Source organism: Desmodus rotundus, chromosome 5, assembly GCF_022682495.2.
Source record: "Desmodus rotundus isolate HL8 chromosome 5, HLdesRot8A.1, whole genome shotgun sequence".
In the NCBI taxonomy this organism is placed as follows: domain Eukaryota; kingdom Metazoa; phylum Chordata; class Mammalia; order Chiroptera; family Phyllostomidae; genus Desmodus; species Desmodus rotundus.
The window spans coordinates 63,060,575-63,079,716 of NC_071391.1; the positions used below are offsets into that span (position 1 = coordinate 63,060,575).

The 19,142-nt window shown below is 38.1% G+C and overlaps 1 protein-coding gene and 1 pseudogene across 1 annotated transcript in view; both read left to right on the forward strand.

Moving 5' to 3' along the window:
- FAT3 (FAT atypical cadherin 3) overlaps positions 1–19,142 on the forward strand; it is a 634,426-nt gene that overhangs the window by 458,025 nt on the left and 157,259 nt on the right. The window lies entirely within an intron of this gene.
- Positions 8,866–16,001, forward strand: LOC112300547 (translation initiation factor eIF2 assembly protein-like; annotated as a pseudogene).

The following is a 19,142-nucleotide window of genomic DNA, read 5'->3' on the forward strand; positions in this document are numbered from 1 at the left end:
ACAGTAACGTAGACAGCTGAATGTTTTATGCACAAATATGCACCACTCCTCTCTCTTCCACTGTAGAGTATGACAGTATTCTGGTGGATATTAATATTATACCTTATGCATATAACATTTCCTCATTGAAGGCAAAATGATTCATTGTAAGCATCTTTTCACAAAAGTGCAAATAAATCCCACAGAATCATAAAATTTCAGCACTAAACAGTACCTTACAAATCATGTACTAGGTGACAGTCTATAAAATCCCAAATTAAAGATCTCAGTTAATATTTGCCAAATGTGGGCATGCAAGCGACATTCACATTTGGCATCGCTGTGTGCATTCTGTACCGGCGACAAGTTGTGGTGTAAAATGAGGGAAGAGATCCAAACCAAATTGTAGCTGAGGCTTGACATGCCTTTGAGAGGACACATATGCCTTCCCATGTTTAAAAGCAAAATCCCATCAGATGATGCACATAGGATGCGCAGACAGAAGGGCAACCCTTCCAGATGCCACATCAGTCCCAACTTGGACCTGTTCAGTAAAAGGGACTCTGGAAAGACTCAGACGTGCCTGCCAAGAATAAGTCATCTCTGCACTCAGACCCCACTGTCAGACAACCTTGAAATGTGGTTTTTAGTAGGGAAGGGCAAGAAAAATAATATGCTTCTATAGAATATCCTTTTTTGAGGGTAAAATGTAAAGAAATATATAATTCATGAAATTGTGTCTATTGTGAGACCATAGATTACAAGGCCCTTAATGACTATCTCTGTTTTTTTCCTGGCACTGAGGCAATACTTACTAGATTCAAAGCACTCGAAAGTATTGGCTGGATTGGATAGAAAAAATGTTTCCCCTTTCTCTCTGTTGTGGTTAGATACAGGAAGGAGGAAATGCGTCTCGGTTACATTAGTTCTTATCTAGGAGGAGCTTTAGCTATGTAGGCCTGTGCCCAGGTATTTCTAACAACATAATGTATAACTTTAGACATCTGACAAATGGCAAGGCCAGTCCAGAAACTGTAGAAGGAAGCACCATCTATGAGGCTGCCAGTTGCAAGACAATCTATCTGGATCATTTGTAGCCACAGTTCAACTTCATTATGTCATCCACGATAGGATTCCTTGTTCCCAGAAGAATAGAATGCATTGGAATCTATGTTTGCCTAACAAATGGCATTTTTTAGAGATGCCTACACTTCCAAAAGAAAGGCCCAGCATATGAGGTTGAAATCAGCACACTGACCAGTTTACATATGACCCTGCTTAGCTCCTCACACAGGGGTCCAAGCATAAGGTCTGACAGCAGAGTGAAGACAAGCCAGAAGAAAGTACAGCTGCTGGAAGCAATAAGCAGGCCCAGAGATGGACTCATATGGTCAGGAATGATAGGTGAATCTTTGGGAGGGGAGTTGCCTTTGATTGCCACAACGGAGGTTTGGAGCAAGAGTTCAAAACCACAAAGAATTATCAGCAAAGGAAAGCATTGTTCCCACTGCTTTTCTGCTCTCGTTTTGATTGTCATACATTTCAATGGCATCCAGATGTTCCATTATTTTAGCTACCAACTTGGGAAATTACATTATAGTTACTTTCAAAGTTGTCAGAACACTAAACTCAACAATGACAGTTTATAACCCATTTTCTCTAAAGCACTTTACTATTTTTTCTCATAACCCTGATGGGCTGGCATTTAAATAAAGAAAGTCAGGATTCTGAAATTCAGTTAGTTTTTGTATATGCAGAATTATTCGTTGTGCTCATCCATATGCATGTTGGTCCTTGCACCTACACATTGTGTGTATTGTGCTTCAACTTTTCCTCTATTTGTATCTAGACTTTTTAAAAATAGGATATTTGCTTCGTGTTTTAACTTTGAATATTTGCACTCTAATTTTAGACGAAACTATAATATTTTGGCATTTAAATTTATGCATTTTTTTCAGAAAACTGAAGGCTAGTGTTTTAAGAAAAAAACTAATATTATCAATTTTGAAAACACATACTGCCCCAGTTGAATAAACAACATACTGGTATATATATCATATTTTACAACAGATTTATTTAAGGTTTCCCAGAAAACTCCATTCATCATTTCCAGCTGTGAGGGGATGAAGTTCTTCAGTTAATGCCTACAGCATTCGTATGGGAACCTCGAAACTGGGAGGCTTGGCCACATCCATAAATGGTAACTGTAGAAAACTAGGCCGCTTTTAAATCAAACAAAAGCATAGAGAGCCCAGAGGATACTTTTGAAAAGAGGAGACTATTTCCAACAAGTCTAGTAAAAATGTGTATTCCTAAAGCAAGTGAATGGGAGAGTTCTTATGAGACTATTGCTGTTGCTATTTTTTTGGTAGAGGCTGCTTGTATTATCTGTCTGTACAGGACTTGGCACCCTGTTGAACTCAATAAATATGCAGTGGTGATAATATTATTGCTCAGAATTCATTAGCACTTTCACATCTTTTGAGTGTCACAATGTTCTGCCTACAAGGTGCAGGGAATTTTAATTTAATGCTCATTCTGAGGCTTTAAGCTTGGAAGTGTAATGACCCATGTAAGATAATCCTCTACTTCAAGCAGGGCATTTTTGGAGCAAAGCCATGGGGTTGTCCAAGAATTCATTAAAAAGCAGAGAAACTTTACTTCCCACACTAAAATTCAGGGCTTAGTGTAGTGGCTTTTCCAATTTCTGTCCTCCAAGCCATCCACACCATAATCCCCCAACACACAAAAAAGAGGAGAAATAGAGAAAATTTGAGTAGGTCTGTGACAATTAAATAACTCTAACGAACCTCAGTCAAACTGTATATGCCCATGGTAGAGGTTGAAACAGAAATCAAACAGGGCTGGAACAAGTTTTTTGTTATTTTGTTGTTTCAAATCAGGAAAACAAAAATTGTCCCTCAGCCTAATTCAGCTCTCACTAGACTTTGGAATATCTGTCAGTTTACACATATATTTCTCCCATGAAATTTAATTTTTCTTTTGGCTTAATAGAAATTATCCACAGAGAGTTTTGATACCAGTAATGTCCTTGATACTTGCCACAGTACCTGGCATCTAAAAGGCATTCTGGAACTATTTAGTTGACGGAATTAATTAATTAATTAATTAAGCAGTCATGAAGGTAAATTTCCAACTGTTCAGTAACCATGCTCTTGGTTATTTTACTGCCTTTTTAAAAGCAAAAAATTGTTGGGCTACCTTATAAAATCCTCAACTTTTCCTTGTATCTCATTTGGGACTTACAGGGCACTGAGCCTACTTTTTAAAAATCTAATTTATCGGCCCTGGTTGTGTGGCTCAGTGAATTGAACCAAAGGGTCTGTGAACCAAAGGGTGTCCTGTTTGATTCCCAGTCAGGGCACATGCCTGGGTTGTGGGCCAGGTCCCCAGTAGGGGGTGCATGTGAGAGGCAACCACACACTGATATTTCTCTCCCTCTCTTTCTCCCTCCCTTCCCCTCTCTAAAAAACATAAATAAATAAAATCTTTTTTAAAAATTTAATTTATCAATAAATGTAATAAAGCATTCTGGGAATATTTAAATTGATATTAAATCTATGTAAATTATTATTTGTGAGAGTATGCAAATATTTGGTATGAGATATAGTGAACAGTCTATGGTTACTACAATAAATAACTATACATACATATATGTGTGTGCACACACACTCATACATACACATGAGTACTTCAAACACATGCAACATGGTGATCACACTCACTGTTACCCTCAAACAGTTGGGGACACCAGAATAACACGAGTGTTGTGGTAATTAACTATAGGACAGTATGTAATAAAATTATGTGTCTGATTATGAGAAACAACTTGTATGTCCAATAAGAGTTCAGGGCTGAACTTATCGGGGGGACTTCATGGAAGATGAGAGACTTGACTAGCAACTTGGAGAAGAAGAGGAGCCCTGTAAAAGAAGAGAACACGTATGATCCGAGTGTGGAGGGATGGATATGGCACCCCTGCAAGACTGGGCCTAGGGTAGCCTAAGTGTTAAGGGAAATTGGATGTGGAGACAGTGGAGGGAGAGGCTAAGGTAGTGACTTTGAGTAGAAACATGAGGAGATACAGAGTAAAAATGAAAGGTTTTTGAGCAGAATAATGAGGGGATGGAGGTTGTATATAAAGATCACTTACCTAGTGAAATGGGACTTTGGAGTAAGAAAGGGACTGAGAGCAAGCCGGCAAGTTAAGAGGAGGCAAGACCCAGGTATGAGGGGATTGCTACCCAATCACACACAGCTGGGGATTTCAGTAAGATGAGCGAGACATGAGAAAATGAGCAAATCAGAGGTTGAATGAGAGACTCAAGGGAGGAACAAGGGTTGTTGTTTCCCACAGTTGTTCAGCAGTAGACCTATCAAGACCCCATAAATGAGCCTGGCTTCATCTGTTATTCTTCCCTTTAGGTGAAGTGATGTGGCCTTCATGCCAGCTGATACCTGTTTAATTAGTCTCTTCTCACTCACCATCAGACTATGATCTCAGGATTGGTCTACTCCTGTCTTGTGCAAAAAAAAAGCCTTTATAAGCATCTTCTGAAAAAAAAATACAGAAAGATAATTTTCTTCTTTTTGTGTAAATTTAGTTTTACTCATTTTCATAACGTTCTTGACTCTGCATGTTGGGACCACTCTGGTAACTGCAATGTTTCTAATACAGGTGAGTTTGACTTAGAGTCCATGTATTTTAATCTTCTTCTTCACTGAATGTGTACTTGGGACTTGACCATGAGGAGTAGGCAGTTCACTCACCAGGGCCTCTTTACCTGATGAATCTGTTATCCCAACTGAATCACAATCCTGTAGCGATATGAACTATTGTTAATTTCCTTCTTCTCCAATGCAAAAACTCTTCATATTTCATTGATTGTAATACCTAGCACAGTTCCAGCATAATCAGTGAATATTTTGCTCAGTGGATGCAAAAGCCAAAGGGCATTTTGAGAACTAGGGAAAGCAGCGATATCCAAAGGTAAATACACCCATTTGCCTTGCGTCGAAGGAACCTATTCAGCACTTCCGCCAACATACATCCATACAGACATGCAAGTGTTTGCATTGTACTTGTACTTCCAAAGGTGAACCATTTTATCCCATCTCACAGGTCTGTCAGGAGGCTGAAATGACTCACCTTCTTACAGATCAGGTGACTAATTATATTATTAGAATGTAGAATTACCTGGAATGGCTTTGTCACCCAACTGGCAACAGACCTTGGTTTGATACTGCTGTATTCAAATGACCGAAAAATGTGAATGATACATGAGATGATATATGAACATATATGGAAGATTTTTTCAAATTGTTTTATGACAGACTTGTTTTTACTCCTATGCTTTAGCTATTACATTGCTCTTAACTTAAAATTGATTTTAGTTTACTTCTACCACCGTTCCTTCAGTGCCTAGGATGTGCAGGTCATGTGCTCAGGAAGGTAGGGACATTATAATGAAAGGGGTAAACTGGATGATGCCACACTGGATTCTGCTAGATGAGCAAGATGGATTGTAAAAATGGCCACAAATTTTTGCAGCTTCTCCCATCAGTAGGTAGAGCCTTGGATTGGTGACTTGCTGTGACCAATAGCATCCAGTGGAAGTAACATGTGCAATTTCTGAGTCTAGGCCCCAAGAGACCTTGCTTCTGTTCTTCCTGTGCTTGTTATCTTGAGACTTCGCCTAGTTTTCATGATGTGGTCACTCTTCAGAGGCAAGATGAACGCTCCAACCACATTTTGGTTTGAATGTCTAGACATGATGTCACACATTCACCAAGAGGTTATGAAGGGCTTATTACTTAAATAATGCACTTTCTGGGGAGAGCAGATTAAATTCTTAAGCTGGTCCAAAAATGGCTTGAGAAAGTAGGGATTGCAGACTGGCTTGGGGTGATATGTGCTTGGAGCTGGGGCTGGGGCTAGAGTGAGAGTTCCTGCTGTTGAGCTGGTGCTGACATGGTTTGCCCTTCTTACCAGCATTAAAGGTGGGAGTGCCTAAGCTTTCTCATCTGCTTGCCGAGATGTGGGGCAAAAGAGAAGAGAGTGTAGTGGGGCCTGAAAGATGTCAGGAGTCAGAAAAATGGAGTCAGACTCTGTTACTCTTTAATACAAGTGTCTTCATAGCACTTAGCACCTGAAATTATCTTTAAAATTTTTTTCATTTATTTTTTATTTCTCTACCCACTCTACCCTCTACAGATTACAAACTGAGTATTGATTGGGACCAAATCTATATTGTTCTCTGATGAATCTCTAGCCTCTAGATTAGTACTGGATGCATAGTATGTGCTCAATAAATATTTATGTATGAATGAACTTCTACAAGTGAACATTAGTTTCTCTGTGCCCAATCCTGATGCTTAGTGACCAATCAGAGAACAAGTGTACTGCAAATAATTCTAATAATCTTAAATTTGAGTAACTTGCTCTGCATCTCCTGTAAGTTGATACCCCCAAAGGAATGATTGGAAAATGTTAACCTTTGGTTCTTCTCCAGGCTTCGAGCTATAACTTTGTATCAAGTCAGATTGTCAGGATACCATGTACCTGGCTCAAGTTACTCTGGCTTCCCATGGAAATATTTGTACAGCATTATGTTCTTAATTTTTATTGATGTTATTATACTACATGGCCATGTCCACCTGTCTCTGAATATTTTGTAGAAGTGCTGCTCAGAACACTGTCCTCTAGATTATTCACTATTTCCTGGAAAAGAGACATGCAACAGGATCTCAGAGTTTAGAGCTGGGGCTAGAGGGAATTTCTCCCTTTATTAGATGAGATTTCAGCCACCTATTACAGAGAAAACGATTGTGCTAAAGACTTGTAGCTCCCCTTATCCTAGATTTTCTCATATTATTATCCCTACTACACTCACCCAGCTCTTGCTTTTGTTGTTGTTGTTGTTTATAAGTACATATGATATCCTTAAAATTATATATGTATACACACACACACAAACACACTTTTCCTATTAAGTCTCCTCAAACCTTCTTTGAAAGTAAGTATGGTATTAGTAATTAATAAATGGATCTTACTCCTGAAACACACTGGAAAAAGTCTGAGTGAGACTTAACTGTCCATTGTCCTTCCTCAGTTGAAGGGAAATGGAAAGCCCAGAGTGCTATGAGGTTACCCCATCAGAGGCAGAGTGTTATTCGCCCATATGTCTCCCTTAGTACATTTTAAGTGGTCAATAGATGTTTCTTGTGTTACTCTCTCTTGAGGTTTTCTTTTAATACTTTAGGGGCTTAATTAGTGTCATTTATGTCCAGAACTTGGAGAATATAAGGATCTAGAATTTTAAACACATCCACTTTCCAGAGATCACCTAGAGGATATCTTTTAAGTAGAATAAGGGGTTGGTTTTCATCTGTGTCCTCTCACTGCTTAGTATAATGCCTAAGTCTTAGGCCCCCCAAAATTGTTGTAGAATGATCTCCAGGAGTACTGTAACTTTGAAACTATAGGATTGATTATCTTCTTTTATCTAGAGCTTGATTTAATGAAAATGAAACAAAAAGCCATTGTTAATATAGTTGTTTTAACCTATAACACTTTAAAATGTAATCAAATTAACCTTTTTTAAAGAAATAGGTGGGTATACATAAGGTAAGCTATAGAGTTAGTTGCTATAAAATGAATCTGTTCTCTCCCATTTTTGCCATACAATTGGAGATATGTTTTCATTAAAAATATGTCTTGAGGGTAAGAGATCCAAGATGGCAGAGGAGTAAGTGGAAGCTACACTAACCTCTTCCCAGGACCAATCTGGAATTACAACTAAATTGTGGAAAAAACATCCTAAATAACCAACTGAACACTAGCTGGAGAGAAGCCTTATAATCACTGACAGACAGAAGAAAACATTTCACCACAACATGATTGGTAGGAAGTACGGAGATGTCATAGGTCTAGCTGGGCTCCCATGGGCAGCAGCAGAAGTGCTGGAGCGATATTTCAGTTGCTGGGAGATTCCCCTGAGAAGTTTGGGGTCTAAACCCCAAGCTGGGCTCCCAGCCTCCAGCACTACAGCTGGAAAGGAATACCGATGACAACCAGCTGTGAAAAGCAGCAGGGTTTCCATCTGCCAGGGAGAGAAGGCTGGAGACTCAGAGAGTCTCTTAAAGAGCCAACACACAAAATTTCATTTGCAGCCACTTACCCTGGACTCCAGCAGAAGTTGGGTAGAATGCACTAGAGATACTTGAGAAAAGTCTAGGGTTGGTGGCTCGGGGGAGAGAACTGAAGGAACAGCTACCAGGATCTATGTTCTGAGTCATTCCCCATACTGCAGAGGCCATCTTTCTCAGGCAGACCACTCCTCTCCAAGTGCTATCAGCCTTAGAGGAAGCAATAGCCCCAACTGCAGGAATTACTCTGCCCCACTATGTGGAGGTTAAGCCTGTCTGCTGATTACAGCTTGATTAGTTTGACAATTGATTGGTTTAAATGACTGATTAGTTTAACAACTAAGGCAGAAAATACAAAGAAGCAGCCAAAATGAGAAGACAAGAAAACAGACCCCAAACGAAAGAACAAGAGAATTCTCCAGAAGAACTAGATGAAATGGAGGCAAGCAATTTATCAGACAGATTAAAGTAATGACTATAAGGATACTCAAAAGCAAGAAAAAATAACATAGAAACCATAAAAAAGGACCAGTTAAAACTAAAGAATGCAATATCTGAAATACATAATACACTGGAAGGAATAACAGTAGGTTAGATGAAGCAGAGGATCACATCAATGATTTGGACGACAAGGTGGAAAAAACACTCAGACAGAGCAGCAAAAAAGAAAAAATAATTTAAAAAAATGAGAATAGCTTAAGAAACATTTTGGCTAACATGAAGCAGAACAATATCCACCTATGGGAATACCAGAAGGAGAAGAGAGTGAGCAAGTGATAGAGAACCTATCTGAAGAAATAATGACCAAAAACTTCACTAATCTGGTGAAGGAAAAAGACACACAATTGCAGGAACTGCTCTCAGAGAGTCCCAAACAAGTTAGACCCAAAGAGGCCTAAACCAACACATCATAATTAAAATGATAGGGTTTAAAGATAAAGAGAGATTCCTAAAAGGCACAAGAGAAAAGCAGGTAGTTACCTATAAGGTAGAACCTATTAGACTGGCATCTGATTAATCTTCAGAAACATTTCAGACCAGAAGGGAGTGGTGTGAAATATTCAAGGTGATGAAAAGCAAGGACCTACAACCGAGGCTACTTTACCCAGCAAGGCTAGCATTTAAAATCAAAAGAGAAATAAGGAGCTTCCCAGACAAGAAAAAGCTAAAGGAGTTTGTTAACACCAAACCAGTACTGCAACAAATGTTAAAGAGTTTGCTTTAAGATGAAGAAAAAGAGAAAGAAAAAAAAAGAGAGGAAAACAGTCTAACAATAAAATGGCATACATACGTATCTATTAAAAGTCACCTTCAATGTAAATAGCTCAAATGCTCCAGCCAAAAGACATAAGGGAGCTGAATGGATAAGAAAACAAGACCCATATATATGCTGCCTCCAAGAAACTCATCTCAAATTAAAAGATATACACAGACTAAGATAAAGGGATGGAAAAAGATATTTTATGCAAATAGAAAAGAAAAAACTAGGGTGCAGTAATTATCTGACAAAATAGACTTTAAAACAAAGGCTATAGTAAGAGCAAAAGAAGGACTCTACATAGTGATAAAGGAAACAATCCAGCAAGAAGATATAACCCTAGTAAACATTTATGCACCTACCATAGGAGCACCTAAATTTGTGAAGCAAATCTTGATGGACACAAAGGGAGAGAGACTGACAGAAATACAGTCATAGTTGGGGATTTTAACACACCATTGACTTCAATCAATAGATCTTCCAGGCAGAAAATCAACAAGGAGACAGCAGCCTTATACGACACACTAGATCAAATGGATTTAATTGATGTCTTCAGAGCATTTCACCCCAAAGCAGCAGAATATACATACTTTTCAAGTGCAGGTAAACATTTTCTAGGATAGACCACATGTTATGACCCAAAACAACTCTCAGTAAACTTAAGAACATGGAAATCATATCAAGCATCTTCTCTGATCATAATACTATGGAACTAGAAATCAATCACAAGAACACTGAAAAACATGAAAAGACATGGAAGATAAATAACATGTTATTAAACAATGAATGGGTCAACAATAAGATCAAGGAAGAAATCAGCCCTGGCTGGAGTGGCTCAGTGGATTCAGCACTGGCCTGAGAACCAAAGGGTCTCCAGTTTGATTCTCAATCAGGGCCCATGCCTGGGTTGTAGGCAAGGTCCTTGGCAGGGGGCACACAAGATGGAACCACACATTGTTGTTTCTCTCCCTATCTTTCTTCTGAGCCTCCCCTCTCTAAAAAATAAAGTCTTTATTTAAAAAAAAAGAAAAAATCAAGGAAAAAATCAAAACATACCTTGAAACAAATGAAAATCTGTGGGACACTGGGAAAGCATTTCTAAGAGGGCAATTCATAGCATTACAGGCCTATCTCAAAAAATGAGAAAAAGTTCAAATAAACAATCTAACTTTGCACTTAAAGGAGCTTGAAAAAGAACAACAAACAAAGCCCAAAGTAGAAGGAAGGAAATAATAAAGATCAGAACAGAAATAAACAAAATAAAGTTTAAAAAAATACAAAAGATGAATGAATCCAAGATCTGCTTTTTTGAGAAGATAAATAAGATTGATAAACCTTTAACCAGAATAATCAAGAAAAAAAAGAGAAAGGACCTAAATCAATTAAATCAGAAATGAAAGAGAAGTAACAACTGACACCAAAGAAATACAAAGGATTGTAACAAAATATTATTTACAACTATATGCCAACAAACTGGATAATATGGATGAGATGGATAAATTCCTAGAAACATACAATCCTCCAAAACTAAATCAGGAAGAATCAAAGAATCAGAACAAATAGATTACACCTAGTGAAATTGAAGCAGCAATCAAAAATCTCCCAAAAAACAAAAGCTCTGGACTGGATGGCTTCCCAGGTGAATTATTCCAAACATTCTGAGAACTAACACCTGTCCTTCTCAAACCATTTCATAAAATTCAAGAGGAGGGCAGGCTCCCAAACTCATTTTACAAGGCCAGAATTATGCTAATTCCAAAACCCAATAAAGACACTAGAAAGAAAGAAAATTATAGACCAATATCTCTGATGAACATAGATGCTAAAATACTCAACAAAATATTAGCAAACTGAATACAGCAATGCATCAAAAAGATCATACACCATGATCAACTAGAATTTATTCTGGGAATGCAAGGTTGGTACAACATTCACAAAGCAATAAATGTGATTCACCACATAAACAAAATGGAGGATAAAAACCACATGATCATATCAATAGATGCATAAAAAGCACTTGACAAAATCCAGTACCCATTTATGATAAAAAAAAACTCTTAGCAAAGTGGGAATAGAAAAAACATACCTAAACATAATAAAGGCCATATACATGACAAACACACTGCCAGCATCACACTCAACGGGCAAAATCTACAAGTATTTCATTAAGATTAGAAGCAAGACAGTGATGTCTGCTTTCGCCTATTTTCTTTAAATTTGTAAAGATTTTATTTATTTATTTTTAGAGATAAGGAAAGGAGGGGAGAGAAACATCAATGTGTGGTTGCCTCTCATGCGTTCCCTGCTGGGAACCTGGCCTGCAACCCAGGCATGTGCCCTGACTGGGAATGGAACTGACAACCCTTTGGTTCACAGGGCCACGCTCAATCCACTGAGCCACACCAGCCAGAGCTCACCTCTCTTACTCAACATAGTACTGTAAGTCTTAGCCAAAGCAATCAGACAAGAAGAAGAAATAAAAGGCATCCAAATTGGAAAGGAATTAATAAAACTTTTTATTCACAGATGACATGATTCTGTACATAGAGAACCCCAAAGATTCCACCAAGAAACTACTAGAACTGATAAATGAATTCATAAAAGTAGCAGGATACAAAATTAATATCCATAAATAAGTTGCATTTTTGTATTACAATAATGAACTAACAGAAAGGGAAATCATGAAAACAATCCCATTCATAGTTGCTTCAAGAAGAATAAAATACCTAAGGAATAAACCTAACCAAAGATGTAAAAGACCTGTACTTGGAAAATTATAAAACCCTGAAGGAAGAATTTGAAAAAGATACAAATAAGTAGAAACACATACCATATTCATGGGTAGGAAGAATTAACATCATTAAAATATGCATACTGCCCAAAGCAATCTATAGATTCAGTGCCATTCCTATCAAGACTCCAATGACATATTTCTCAGAACTAGAGCAAATATTTCAAAAATGTATATGCTACCACAAAAGGGCCCACATAGCAACAGTGATCCTAGAAAGAAGAACAAAGTTGGAGGAATCATTCTACCTAATATTAAACTATACTATAAGGCCATAGCAATCAAAACAGCATGATACTGGCATAAAAACAGACACATAGATCAGTGGAACAGAATAGAGTCCAGAAATAAACCAACACCTTTACAGTCAATTAATATTTGACAGAGGAAGCCGGTACATACAATGGGCTAAATATAGTTTATTCAATAAATGGTGTTGGGAAACTTGGACAGATAAGTACAGAAAAATGAAACTAGACCACCTTTTTATACCATGCACAAGAATAACTTCAAAATGGGTCAAAGTCTTAAAAGTTAGACCTGAAACCATAAAAATCCTGGAAGAAAACAAAGTTAGCAAAATCTCACACATTGCTTGTAGCAGCATTTTATTGGATATATCTCCCCAGGCAAGGGAAACAAAAGAAAAAAATAAATGGAACTATATCAAGCTAAAAAGTTTTTGCCCAGCAAAGGAAATCATCAACAAAATAAAGCGACAACCCACAGAATGGCAGAACATATTTGCTTATATATCTGACAAGGGATTAATATCCAAAATTTACAAAGTACATACAAATCTCAACCACCAAAAAAACCCCACAAATAATCCAATTAAAAAATGGGCAAAGGCCTAAACAGACACTTCTCCAAAGAGGATGTACAGATGGCCAATAGACATATAAAAAGATTCTCGATATCAGTAATCATCAGAGAAATGCAAATTAAAACCACAATGAGATACCATCTCATACCTGTCAGATGGTTATCATCAATAAATCAACTAACAAATGCTGGCGATGATATGGAGAAAGGTGAACTCTTTTGCTCTGCTGGTAGGAATGCAGAATGGGGCAGCCACTGTGGAAAGCATTAACCTCAAAAAATTTAAAATGGATCAGCCTTTTGACCCAGCAGTCCCACTTCTGGGAATATATTGGAAGGAACTCAAGATACTAATTTGAAAGAATGTAAGCACCCCTATGTTCATTGCAGCATTATTTACAATCACCAAAATATGGAAACAGCCTGAGTGTCCATCAGTAGATGAGTGGATAAAATGGCTATGGGACATTCATGCAATGAAATACTACTAGGCTGTAAAAAAGAAGAAAGTTTTACCCTTTGCATCAGTATGGATGGATCCAAAGAACATTATGCTAAGTGAAATAAGCCAGTTAGAGAAAGAGAAATATGATATAGTTTCACTCATATGTGGACTCTAATGAACAAACTGAACTAACAAGGAAAATGGGGACAGACTCATAGATGGAGAGCAGGGTGACAGCTACAGGTAGGGGGAGATTAGGGAACAGAGGCATTGAACAAAAAGGATAAAGGACTCATTAACCTGGACAACAGTGTGGTGATTGCTGGGAGGAGGAGGGTATAAGGGGACTAAAAGGTAATGTAAAAAAATACAATAAAGATTAAATTAGAAAGAAAAAAATTTTGAAATTTAAAAAATGGTTATAGTATAGTAAATACATAAACCAGTATTTACAAAAAAAAAAAAGAAAAAAAGTATGTCTTGAGATACTGAACTGTGAAGCATTTAGTGAGGAAGGACTTTTAATCTGACAGTATTGCACATTGGGCGAGAGAATGGTAAAGTGTTTCCTAATGTTTTTAGAAGTCTACAACATATCCTCAACTCTGTTCATTTATCCCATTTTCTTCTTTCCCATTTCTAGAGTCCATGCTTCTGCTTCTGGAACTTAACTCTTCTCCATTTTGTTAATGGTAATTTGAAGTACTATCTTAATAGACATCTAAATTTGCTTAATTTTTTTGCATTTCAAAAATGAATTATTGTTAAAATATCCCAGGACTTCAAACTCGAAATCTGCTGAGTGCCTCTTTTAATGCAAATGATATTGGAAGTCAGCATTTGTTATCCTCTTGGGATTTTTGTGTGATAGTGCAGGATTCTAAACGTCAGCATGTTTTTAGTAACAAGGCACAGTGCATATATTGCAATATGGGCTAATTGGGCAAATGAAAGAAATATATTATTACAAATTAAATGGGATGGTAAAAGGTTTTATCAGCTATCATTAAAAGAAAAATAGGATGTAAACAGCTGTGTCACTTTTGGAGTCATGAAAATGCTATAAAAATAGATTTTGGTTATTGCACAACTGTATAAATATACTTTAAAGAAAAAAAACAGTTAAGACTCCTTTGGAAAGGGGGACAGGAGAGGAAAGCAGGAGCCGAAGGACAGTCTCTAGAAAAGCCGGTGCTACTGCTGGAGAGACAGCCACACCTTGCAGTTACAATAGTATGTGCAGGTTCACCTTGTAGAACCCGCTGCGTCTAGGAGGCAAGGCAGAGGCATGCACTTCTTAAAGTCCCATTAGCAACACTCCCAGAATTCCTCTTCAGGGATCTAAAGTCTGTGTGTATGCGAGTATCAGTATACACTAAAAGCAAGCCCCAGGATTCTCCTCCTCTACTCCCTTTTCTGTCACTGCCTCCTTGCTTTATGTAATGGATAGTCCTTGAGCCAAAAGAGCTCAGCAGGCACTGGAGAACTGGGTTTTGGGAGGCTGCTGGAAGGAGAAAGAGGAGACAAGGGCGGCAGCTGCAGAGTGAAGAAGGAGCATGTGTTGTACCATCAATTCTCTGTGTGGTACACACTGTTCCGAAGTCCCCATCGAGAGGGCCATTCTTCCGCTTCCTCAGAATGTGAAGGATTATTTATTCTGTGATGGAACTCTGGTGGTTTCAGGAAGAGACGATTCTCCAGCACGCTCACAGGGAGACAGAGATGATGAGGCAGAAGGATTGCAGTGGTCAGATGACAAGAACACAGTCCCACTTAGGCGCTGGAATTCCTGTGTTCGCCACTACAGTCCAAGAAGCTATCAATTCCCTGGGCACAGTGTATTTACTAAGCTTAACTGGAGTGCCCCAAAGGAGGAGCACTGCAGAGCAATGAATATTTCTCTAAAATGTAAAACCCTCAGGGACATCAAGAGTTCTGGTTTCATCACTTGTGACTTCATTCAGCCATTGCACTGATGATTCCCCAGATGCTTGTATGGAGTATGAGCTTGTTCTTTGAAACTGGTATGAATTAATTTCTGGGGCTGAGTTCCAATGTTTTGTCAAGGAAAACAAGCTTACTGGTATTTCTTAAAGGGACTACACACAATATGTGGTCATATTTCCAAATAAAAGGAAGAGATTTGCAGATGTATACAAGACTTCTTCAAGAAACACAGTATAAATTCTTAGACGAGGACTTTGTATTGGATATCTATAAAGACAGTAGTGGGAGGTGTGGCCAATCAATTTTAATGCATTTGGCTAAGTAACAGATTCATTGCTGTTTACTTGGGAAGAACTGATTGCAGAGAGCACAAAGGTGATTTTCTTGAAGGAGATACTCTGGAACAGGATCCTACAGCTTTCCGTTGCCCAAGCAGTGAATTACATTCCATCCAACCTAGTTTCTGTCTTAGTTATTGAGCACTCTAGGGCTTTGCAGACCTCTCCACTGAGGAAGATGCTCACAAACTCATCGATTTTCTTAAACTAAAAAGAGATTAGAAAGAAGATGACCGATTAGAGTGCTAAAGTTCAAGACTGAGTTAAGGAGGAAACCACGGCTACTTCAGGATGCTGTTCATGGTTCACAACTTCCTATTAACCCAGTTGGAATATGGGTGGGGTGGGCCATATGAAAATCAATAGCTTTTTATGTTCATGTATGTTAACCTGGGGGCGGGGGAAGGACTTTGTTACTTGTAAAAATAACATAATGAACAGATCTTAAACATAAACAAATTTAATTGAATACTTTAAACAGGTGAAATTTATAGCATATAAATTATATCTCAATAAACCTGATTTTTTTAAAAAAGCTGTTTCCTGGTGAACTAGTGAAATAATGGTTTAATTTATATATACTTTTAAAGGCATCAATGATCCTAATAAACCTTCAGTTGAAACAAATACTAATTGCAGCATATAAACATCAATTACCCAAGGAATTTTTGAAAGTTGTGTCCATCTGTGGCTGTGGTTCCATCTTTTGACATACAAATGTAGCATCCTTGATGCTCCTGCCAATTGGCACATGTTTACTAAGTTCAATTTCGATAGGGACTGCTCCTGGAGAGCCAAAAGTGTAAAATATAAAATACAATTGAATCAATTACATATTGCCATGTGACAAAACTTTGTGGCTTAAAACAACAACTGTTGTATTTAGCTCACAGTGTTGTCGGTTGCTGGATTGTTGTTACCTGGCCTGGCTCAGCTGATCTCAGCTGGGCCTTTCCAGGACGTGTGATCAGCTGGTGAGAAAGCTGGTTGATCTACAACAGAAGTCACTTGCATGTCTGGGAGTCGGTAGGCTGGCATCTGAGGTGCTTGGTTCTTCTCCACATGGCCTCTCATTTTCTACCTTGGTCACATAGTGATCTCAGGAGTTACGGGTAGCATGAGCAAAACCCACAAAACCTCCTGAGGCTCAGAATTAGAACTTATACAGGGTCACTTCCACTGCATCTTATTGGTCAAAGCAAGTCACCAAGTGTCTTAGCTTGGGTTGCTATAACAGAGTTCCACAGACTGGTTATAAAGTCCAAGATCAGGGTGTCAGCACATTTGGGGTCTAGTGAGAGCTCTCTTCTGGGTTGCAGATTGCCAACTTCTTGTTGTAGCCTCCCAGAAAGGAAAGAGCCAACTAGCTCTCTGGGAAGTCCATTCAAGAGGACTCCACCCTCATGACTTAATGACCTCCCAAAGGCCCTCTCCTAATGCCATCACGCTGGAGATTATATTTCAACATACGAATTTGGGGTGGAGGCACACAAACATTTAGTCCAGACTGGATTCAAAAGGTAGGGAGTTCGAATTCACCTCTTGATACAGGGAGCTATGAAATTTTGTGGCCATTTTTGGAATCCACCACAATATACAGTCTGTGTTAATCTGTTTTGGTGCTATCCAGTATACCTGTTTCATTTTAACTAGATTAAGTCTCCTAATGAAGATGACTTGGCCCTGGGTATTATGAAATACATAGTCTTAATATTGCATGTGCATTAAATGTTGGATTAATTGCCTCACTGGAAGTGGCAGGGATAATAGCAGCGATAACCAAATTTGTTTAAATTCTGTTTTTGAATTTTGCCACAGATTTATGTAACATAAATATTTCTTTGTGCTCCAAATTTTTACACCATTAAATAGGAGCCCGATGCCAGAGAAGCAGGGGGGACCCGAGACAGGATTAAAATTATGCTGTGGTTAGTACCCATTGGATTATGGAGAATCAGCTACATTATGATTTATGTCCCAATTCTGGTCATTTGCTAGCTAAACGTTTCCTCACAGCAATGGGAAAAGTTTGGGAGTGAGAAGTTTCCAAGTACCATCTCACATCTTTGTTAAAACCACAAGATTATCACTTGACTGCCAATTGTCCCTAAGAGAGAGGCCTCCTCCTTATAGGTACAGAGCAGAATGCGCAGGTCTAGCTAGGAAACCACTCAACTGCACACATGTGACATTAAATGGGTCAGAACCAAAGACCTTTGTCCACAGCCATTAAAAATGTTTGCAGTCCAATTTTGAAAAACCTCTTCAGGTTCAACCTTGAGTATCAAACAGAAAAAGTCATCCACCAACTACCTTGTCAAAGGGTAGTGTCCAGTTTGATTTCCTGTCCCGAGGCACCCACTTTCTATAAACGCAGCTCCCAGTGTGATGGCATCAAATGAAATGCATGCTTCCAAGCTGTCGGATAGAAGAGCTGATTATACAGGTATAGAAGTCTAACATCTTCAAAGGATTTCTTAAATGACTGTTTTCTTTTCATAATCTGTTGCCCCAGATACAGTTGAGATTTTTTAAATAAAAGTACTAGGCAAGTTTGTTAGCAGCATGTAAATTTACGATTATGAAGAGCTTTTATATTTTTCTTCAAAGCTGAGCTCTCGTTTCTTTGCCATAATCCTCCCATTGACACATTAAATGGAGACCCCTTCCCGCTGTTTCTGTCCTCTGGGCCGAGAGTGGCCCCGTGGCCAATGCCTTGCCAGGGTGCTGCACCAGAGAGCCTGTCTACCTCTCCATTATTGCTCTACAAGTACATGGTTAATATATTTTTTTAATTTCTAAATCTTTCAATTAAAAAAATTTTAATTATTTAGTTACCAAAATTACTCCATCTAGAGCTTTAAGTCACTTCACCAAATTTACTAAAATACCACCTATAAAGTCTATGGAACTTCACATTGGATGGGGTTGTTTTAATAACAGCTGTGACAATTTCTAGGAAGTTCTAGTTCAGGTTTTTTTCCTTTTCTTTTCTGTATCCAGCATTTTCAGTATATTTAATTTAAGTATATTTAATTTTTCAAAAGCTAAGGGTCACAGTTGCCTAATTCCCTTATCAATATGTTTAACCTTCAGAAATGTATATTTTATAGTCAGCAATCACAATTAAGAATGAGATTAATTTCCCATGTATCATACAGATGAATTTGCTGAGGAAAGGTCCAGAGCACCCATATCAATAAGAAATGGTGAAATTTTTGTTCCTTATTCTTATAAATGCAAATCTTCAACTATATGCCATTTGAGCCATTCATAAAAGAATGATAAAGTGCCTAAAATTTTAAATATTTTTAATGACAGAGGATGGAAGACACTCAGATGTCCAAAACAACATCTTCACATGTGACATAATAAAATTTAACAGGCGAG